Below are 9,450 nucleotides of genomic sequence, written 5' to 3'. Positions count from 1 at the left end.
GATTGACATCATACACAAGTTACTTACTTTTTAAAATCCTTTATAAAATACTTTCAACTATCTCCTGGTTGGGAAAACTAAAAAACGTGAATTTAAAACCAGTAACTAGACCTGATTTTAACAAACACCGTGGGGCCTGAATCTTGCCCTGAAAGCAAGGCCCACTGAGAGTTTAAGTCAGTAAAAATCTAAGTTATTGTAACAAATCTGTGGCAAGCTAGGACTTAGCCATCATCACTCTGCTGTAGAACAGGGCCATTTGCTGTAGCAGAAGGGAGAGAACTCAGATGCACAGGTACCTATTGTTTGAGCTAAAGGAGAATCTCCTTTAGCTGTTATAAGTATTGGGCTTAAGATACACAGCTGAGCCATGATCTGCCTACACAACCAGTGGTTCTCAACCTATGGCCTGCGGGCCACTTGCAGCCCAATCAGCACCCAGATGTGGCCCATGTCACATCCTCAGGGTCATACAGGTAGTATATATATTGTGTGGATGTGGCCCACATAACACATAGAGAGCTGCACATATGGCCCATAATGGTAAATAGGTTGAGAACCGCTGCTAGACAGTTCATTTCAGTATCAGCTTCAAGCTACAGACTAGATGCTCACATTTCTGAGTTAATTATTTTTTGGGCACACTCGTATTTCATTTAGTGGGGATGACAAAAGTGAGTCTTCTAGGAAACATTTTGGCATTCACTGAGCTAATAAAACAGATTTTTTTTTTTATGCCAAGCTTAACAATCATGCCAAGTTGCTAGTCATCTAAGCTAAAAGCTGAGGAAAAAAATGAAAAAATTTTCTAGTCAAGCCCGACAGTGTAAACTGTGACATCCCCCAAGCAGGTCTGAGGCACCTTGTTGCAGTTGAAACAAGAGATAGGACAAAAACAGAGCACACTAATAAAAAGAAAAGGAGTACTTGTGGCACCTTAGAGACTAACAAATTTATTTGAGCATAAGCTTTCGTGAGCTACAGCTCACTTCATTGGATGCATCCGATGAAGTGAGCTGTAGCTCACGGAAGCTTATGCTCAGATAAATTGGTTAGTCTCTAAGGTGCCACAAGTACTCCTTTTCTTTTTGCGAATACAGACTAACACAGCTGCTACTCTGAAACAGAGCACACTAGTGTCACTTCATATGAAAAATATTGACATTTTATCTTCTTGGCCATACAGATGTGGATGAAGAAGCAGAATTCCAAGTGTTAATGCTTCAGGTCTCAACAATGCTGCAGGCAGCTAGCTGGTAGTGCCAGACAGATAAAATGTGGGAATGTAGCTGGCACTCAGGCTCTGGGCCTGTTTAGAAAATTGCACATGTTTTACAGAGTATTTATGATGGTGAGGCACATGCCAGCTGTTATGTACTTCTCAGGACTGTTAAAGCAATTGATTTAATTGCCAAACTCCTGTCTGACAATTTGTAGAAATGGGTCACTGCATTTGCCCTGTGGATTAGTGTCCAGAATGTCCTGCAAAGGCAGCTTTCCAGAACGCTGGGCAGATGCAGCTGAGAATATTGGTTGGCACTCACTTCATTGTTCTTGGGCTCTTCTTACAAATTACAGAATATTCGGTAAGGCAATCAGCTCACTCTGACAAAGACCCAGTATGAGCTACCAGGCAGTGGAGAAAAAGAGGAAAAAGAAAGTAAATATAAGTGGGAAAAAAGGAGAGTAATGAAAGGTGGAGATGGAAGAGCATGGATGGAGAGAAGGAAGTCTGCATTACACTGAGAAAGTTACTCCTCGCCAATAAAGGATGTGAGCAACATTTACAACTGAACCGATGCTGAACATTGTTAAACTGCAAGTGTAGACAAAGACACAACCTTCATTTAGATACTCAGGCAATCTTGGAACTATGAAGGCACTCCATGAAACAGACTGTCAGGAAAGGCTGTGGAATAGCCATCTGATGAAGTGGATTTTTTACCCACGAAAGCTAATGCCCAAATAAATCTGTGCCACCGGACTCCTCATTATTAGCGATGTCCAGGACTAGACTACACAACAGTCAGTGATGATTTGGGAAGACAGAGCCGCATTGGTGTCAGGTAAGTTCATTGCAGATCAGGGATTTTCTTAGTCTATTCAGACGTTCCCCTTTTCGAGCTGAATGGTTAGTCAAACTGTGAGGCCCTCTTCCAGTTGGAAGTAGAAATTGATGGAGTCTGGTGTTTTCATATATTCAGTGTAAATAATCAAGACTGCATCACAGTCCTGCTCCTCCAAACATAGGAGGAACCAAGAACAAAAAGGAGCAGATTCTTAACTTACAGCGCCAACCTTCTTTAGCCAACACCAGACCCAAAAGCTGCCTTGCTAGTTTTTTCCAGGATCACACTGTGCTCACAATCTACTGCTCAGCTTTCGTGCTTTTTGCCTCTGCCTCTCCACCCTACCCCCTTTGTCTGTTCTGAGTTTCAGTGTGTTCTCCCTTCATACACATACACACACAAAATACTCAGCAGACTCCCTGAAGTAACTGGGAGAGGAGACAGGCCCAGCAAATCAAAATCATGAGTACTTACTTTATTTTCAAAAGTTGTCAAAAGTAATATGGTATTGGGTAACTATACAGAAGAAACAAATGCACTAAAATAAGTCCCTACAAACAACAATTAAAATATGAAATAAATGAGAATAAAAGCATCTGTTTAGCACCAGTTCCTAATGGTTCCCATGGAACCACCTGTTAGGGGATACATGGTACTATTTAGTGCTTATACAATGCTGTGCATTGGCAGATCTCACAGCGCTTAGCAAAAATGAGTAGATATGTGCATTTTACAAAATGGGAAACTGAGGCACCAAGAGGTAATTGACTTTCCAAAAGGCAAGCCCCGAATCACTGGTAGATATAGCACTCAAATCTTTGCATCTTGAGTCCCAGGCTCTAAGCAGCATGTTATGTTGTTTGCTGTAAATGAACCTGCACTTGGGAGATGTTCCTGAATGTGTTGAACTGGATAAGCAATTCACTACCTTTCTGTTGTGACATTTTATTCAGAGGAAGAGTGTGCTTTATCTATTCTAATGCAAGCTATCCTTTAAGAGATACACAGGAAATACTCAACAACGATTAAACAACTGGCCACTGGATGTCGCCCTTACTCCATATGAATACAGATGAACACAGAAAATGACAAACTTATTAAGAAACAAGTGAATGAATTACAATTAAAAAATGTCATCAGACATTTAAAAAATTAATCATCTAGTACATCTAGCTTTCCCCCAGAGAGTCTGATCATGCAGTCTTTGCACACCCAGATCTCCTACTGTTTTCAAGATTGTACTCCCAATCTTTGTTAAATATTTATTTTTTGTTTATAAAATACACTTACCCTGTTCTCTGGTGTTGAAATGCACCCCCATGGAGAGGGCCAGAACAAAGGTGAGGCACCACTAAATTATCATGTACCACTTAAGATCTACGACCAGTGGTGTGCTGCCTATGTATGCATTGCATGCCCCATGACCAGCTGTGACAGCAGGGTAATTCCGTCCGGACTCCAGATGCACATGGAGGATACCATCTGGTAGAACAAAATAGTATCTGCCACACAGTGTGACCTCGCACACACCGTATGAGCAAGGTCACAGCATGGAGGATGCCATTTTGCATGCAAGTATAGAATTGTATGCCTGACTCAAAATGTCACAGTGCTCCAATGCCTATGACTTAGTGGGAGCTGGTTGATGCTCAACACTTGAAAAAAATCAGGCCTCTAAAAACTTAAGGAGAGAATTTCAATGGTATGAAGGGCATTTAGACACCCAACTTCTATTGAAAAGTCAATGAGAGCTGGGTGCCTAAATCCCCCTTTGTGCCTTTGAAAGTCTCTCCCTAGGAGCTAATTTTAGGCAGCCATTTTTTAAAGCTTGTGGCCAGGGCACATTTCCTCACTTAACCTATAAGGAAAAGAAAATTCTTGTGGCATTTAGCCAAAGCCAAGAGGAACCAACATTTTGTGTATCCCCTGGCCAGAAGCACACTGTCCTGTTCAATTTCAGAAAGACAAACTACATTTACAAGTTACAAGAAACATTTCCAAAAACAAATTAAAAAAAAGTTTGCTCCTTGAGGGGGACTCTGCTCTGTATTGTAAATCCCAGTAGAGCAGGATATGATATGTAAACAATGAAATTAGCACTTTGCCTTTGAGTTGGACTTTTGTGGGAGGAAAGGAAAAGTATAGGAGAATGTTGCTGGTTAGTAATCATATTTGGAGAACATCAGGAATCAAATTATCTCTTTCCCAGCTACCTGCAAATTAGAAAGAAATAAAAAATCGTGTTTCCCAACAAACTAAGTTTGAGAGCTTCAACAAACCAGAATACCAGAAATTAGCTAACAGGAAGAAATGTCTTGTTGGTTTCACTGCTTTGCATAAGTAAGGAAATCTAAGTTAAGATGTTTTACTTCTTCTTTTTCACATCTTGTAAACAGGACAAAATAAGTGCTGGTAAATGTCACCTCAATATTTTCAATAAAACTAATGATAATCATTTGTTTAATTTTTTTCCACTTTATTTTAGGTCTTTGGGAACAGGCAAATGTGTTTTAAGGTACAGAAGAATACGTATTTTTGACAGATTGATAGTTTTCTTTGCTGTATAATTTAGTACTTGTAAAAGTCCTATGTAGGTAGAGGCAGATGGCTGGCCTATGTTATTAATAACTATTAATATATCTGTTTGCTGTGTTACTGTAGCTGCGTGGATCTGAGGATATGAGACACACAAGGTAGATGAGGTAATATCTTTTATTGGATGTCATCTTCGGTTTGTGGAAGGGACGAGCTTTCAAGCGTACATAGAGCTCTTCCAGTCCTGCCTTGTGTTTCATTAATATATCTGACAGTTATACAGCACCTTTCATGACACTGCAGTATGTAAAGTCATCATTATAGATGTCAGTCCATCCAGTGCTGAAATGCAGCCACCTCTGGAGTTTAGCCGGGCAGCTGTTTAACAGCATATAGCAATATTACACAGCACTTTAGGACAGTAAGTTAAGAATTCTGTATCCAAATTGACATTGTAGGGATGGGGGAGAAATTAGGTAGGTAACTATCCCAGCTGGAACTTGGCAGTCACACCAGAGGTAACATTGCTATTCTTGTGAAAAATTCCATCCAATCTTTAATAACTAGGAGTGATCAGAACATTAGTTTTATACATCTTCTCTAGTCACCTCCAGGGGCTACATTACATTCAGTAATAACTCAGAGAGGACTGTGCCACATATTGAAACACCAATATACTCACCATCAGCACTAAACTCCCTTCTGCCTATGAAAATCTCCCCCAAGTCCTAAGTGGCTTGAATTTCAAGTATTGAGCACTCAGCCCAATGAAGTATGCACTCATCTGGCCCCACTGAAGTCTTAGGGTTGAATTGGTGTGTGATGCTTAAATAGTGCATCAGCTTGGTGCTGAACAGGAGTGAATTCTACCACAAGCCATTTCATGAACAGGTCCAAGACAAACATACAATATCCTCTTTCAGGCAAGACTTGATAAAATCTGTGACCAGCATTTTCAAACCTGGGTGCCTAAAACTAGGCATCTAAATTCATACTTATGCTCCTAATTAAATGGCCTCATTTACAAAGATGCTGTGTGCCACTGAAATCAGTGAGTAGTGGGTTCTCAGAACCTCTGAAATCAGGCCACCTTGAATTGTCCATCCAAACCGGATGAAAGATAGGAGGCCATGGATTGGTTTAATTAGGCTACAGCTTTATTCACTTATAATATCTGGAAGTAACTAACAACAAATTGTACAACACAGGGAGGAGGGGGTTGGCCTCCCCACTGATCCCGACATAGGATCCCTATACACTCTTCCTCAGCTCCCTTAAAGGGGACCAGGGAAAGGAGGGGGACCAGCTCCCCACTAACAAGATGTAGGAGCCCCAAACCCTCCTACTCAGTTCCCATAAGGGATGCCTTCCTTCAAATTCTTCCGTACCAAGTACTGTATTGGACATCGGCCACATGGAGGCACCAGCAAAATGCTTGGCTGCCTCTCCCACTCTCACCAGCTACTCAGATATCCATAGATTCCATCCTCTTTTTTTTTTTAAACTGAGGTGAACAATATTTGCATCTAGTGTCTGTTCCCTGGCTTTCAAAGAGTGTACAAGGTGCATCGGCTGGTCCCATAGCATGTCTCTTCTTCCATGCCGGCTCAGGGTTGCCTCACTCCCCAGGCCCAGATGTGAACTGCCCAATTACTTGGAGGCCCACCTATGCACCCAGGATGCAATACTATGCCTGCAAGTCCACACTACCACGTGCTTGGCCTATTTGCATGATGATCCTCAAAGTAAGAGAAGAGAATTAGCTCTGATTCTCTACCTTGGGTCTCATGTATGTCCTGTATGCACTTGTATACTATTGCCCAATTGCCTGAATTGCTGTAGCCCCCAGATCTAGCTCGGCTGCAGTCATAGCAGTCCCTACCTGGAAAGCATGGGAACCAGATTTCTGATTGATAACATGAACTTTGTAACTGTAACATATTGTACGTTGTATGGGGCTTTCCATCACCCTAAATAAAGAGGGTCTCCTCTCCAATGGGCACCATTACTGTATAAGTCCTTAGTGCCCTTACAGTGTAAATCCTTGCCTCACCTCCCTCCTGCCATCGGCAGCACATGCTACTGGCAAATATAAGGCCCGAAGGGCAAATGGAGATGGTAGCTGCTGCAAGCCCCCAGGTTACCAGAGACACCATGTATTGAAGCATCTGGTCTGGAATCAGCAATACCATCGCCAGGCTTTCCCTCCTCTTCATATTGCACAAAATTGTTAAAATTCCTGTCATAGGCCCTAAAGTTTCATGGTGATACCTGCGGTGTGGGCGCCTATGGGTTTACCCCGCATCTTCTACCATATTGTTGCTTTCCCTTAAAGCTATAGCAGTTGTGGGCTGCATAGGCCCCAAAGCACAGCTTGTAGCCATGTTTAAAATTGGAGATGTTCCAAAAATACCCACCCTCATTAAAAGTCCAGCAAATGTTATTCAGAGCATCAAGTCTCTAGTGGACATGCTGAGTAGTAAACAGGCCATTATCAGTGTGAACACCTGGCTCCCGTGGTGTCATGCACCCCAACCACCGCATATTAATCAGGATGTCCCATCAAATCCTAGTCTGAGTTGCAGCTCTTAGTCTAAATCACTCATCATAGTTAAATCAAACCATGCCTCCAAATATATTATGTGCCCGCCTGATTATATCCAGGCTTCTTCCCAGCAATTGTTCTGAAATGACACCTGTGTGGATTAAAAAAGCTGCTTCCCAATTTTTCCAGGTTCTAGCCACCCTTGGATGCTTGGCTTGTCCTTGCTTTGCTTGTCCTGTCCCGTGTTACTGTCTGTCATAGCTTCCCAGTGGAGCAGTGCTAAGATGTCTATGTATTCACCTCTCAATATTGTATCTTCAGTGTTCCAGAACTCCCACTTGGTCTGACACATCTGCATAATCATATTCTCAGCTAACCTCTATGAAACCCTTAAAGTCCTGAGACCACCCCCTCCGGATCCCGGAAGAGTGATCCTATGTCATGAATCAACATTCCCAGTCTGAGCCGGGATCTGAATTTTTCTCTCCAACCCCCTGAATTAATGACTCTGTCACCCAGCCCAGCTTCTCCCTCTCCAACAAGGAGGTTTATTTTCTTAACAATCAGGAAAGCCTCACTGATAAGTAAGTAACTCATTACTTAGCCTCAGGCTTCAGGGCAATCCATGCGAGACGTCTCTGGCACCCCTACTCCTGGAAACTTCCCAGTTTCAGTCTGCTCCACTCCTTTCCTGAAGCAACAGCCCTAGGGTTGCTTCCATGAGCCCGAGCCCCTTGCTCCAGGGTCCCCGCCACAGGAGCTAGCTGCACTCCAGTATGGCTTTCTATCCTCAGGGCATAGCCTGTCTCCATTCCTCCCCTCCAAGTGCCCATTAGCAGCCCTTTATAGGCCCAGGTGTAACCCAGCCCTTTGGATTGGACTTGCCTGCTCTGGTCCAGGGGAACTTCACTTGGTCTCTCCATGGGAACAGCTACCCTATGGCAGACTCCAATCCCAAAGTCTGTGGTCTGCGCCATCTGTTTTTCTCCCATATCTCAAACCTGAACCCATGTGGGGTGACTGGGACCACTTCTGCCAAACTCCCCTCTGAGCAAACCTCCAAACTCTGACACAATTGTAAGATAGCATGCAACAAAAGTGAAAAGCTGTTGACCTCTGATGGAGCCACACTAACATCAGCAACCCCAGACCCTCCCCTCAATATTGTACCCCTTCCCTTCCAAGCCCTGTGGCTAAATCCATTGTGGGTTTCCCACACATGCAAAGATAATAGGCTATTAGAGTTAAAATATACTGTCTGGAGCCGAAAGGAGAACTACCAAAAATGAGAAGTTTCTGCATCGAAATAGTAAACAGATTGGCTAATTCAGTATCAGTTCTGCTTATCCAAAAAATCCCGCTAACTAGAACATATGGGAATTCCCCTTTTTAATGCATATTTTGCTTTGTTATTGATGTTCTGTAAATAAAAAAGACTTTAATACAATGTATGTAATACATTTTCTAAATATGTGCAAAACTATGTGTAGTCTCTCTCTCTCTCAGCTAAAAATAATGAAGAGTAATGTAGATTGTTCATTAGTTGCTGAAGGAGATAATTGGCTATAATAAAATAAAATGTGTTTTATAAATGAACAGGCCATTTATGGTGTTTCCAAGTAAGGGCAATCTGGTCAATAAAGTGGTAAATTGAAAGAGTAAAGGACTCTTTTGTTCCTATTATATCTTTGTCAATTCCTAATAGAAAACATGTTACTTTATCAAAATATATAGTAACTTCTTTTCATCAAAAATAAGATACAAAAAAGTGAGCTGTTATGGACTGATATGATCCTTGTAGATTGTAGCAATTTTGAGCATTACCATGTAAAACATTTTTCTTCATAACTTCAGGTATTAACTAATGCACAGTAACTAATTAATAGAGATTTCTGAGAAATTTTGTACCTCCTTTGTAAGCAGATCTAGGCCAACCAGAATGCTTAAGTGCAGCAAAGCAAGAAGTATTAAAAGAGGAATATAGGGCTAAATCCTGTAGGCCTTACATAGGAAAGCTTCTTAATGGATGGAGGAAAGGCTCTGATTGACAAAAATGGGCTTTGAATCAGTCCCTTTAGTATGTGCTTAGCATTTAGCACATGAAGAGTTCCATTAAATGCAACTAGTCTGTGAATACATCATGCTGTTCATCTTAGAAAGGAGATAACTAAGGGGGGATATGATAGAGACTATAAAATCATGAATGGTGTGGAGAAACTGAATAGGGAAGTGTTATTTACCCCTTCACATGACACAAAACCCCGGGGTCATCCAAGGAAAATAATAATAAAACAAACACAA

The sequence above is a fragment of the Caretta caretta genome, chromosome 4 (genome assembly GCF_965140235.1).
Source record: "Caretta caretta isolate rCarCar2 chromosome 4, rCarCar1.hap1, whole genome shotgun sequence".
In the NCBI taxonomy this organism is placed as follows: Eukaryota; Metazoa; Chordata; order Testudines; family Cheloniidae; genus Caretta; species Caretta caretta.
Note: the sequence above shows the minus strand (reverse complement) of the source record.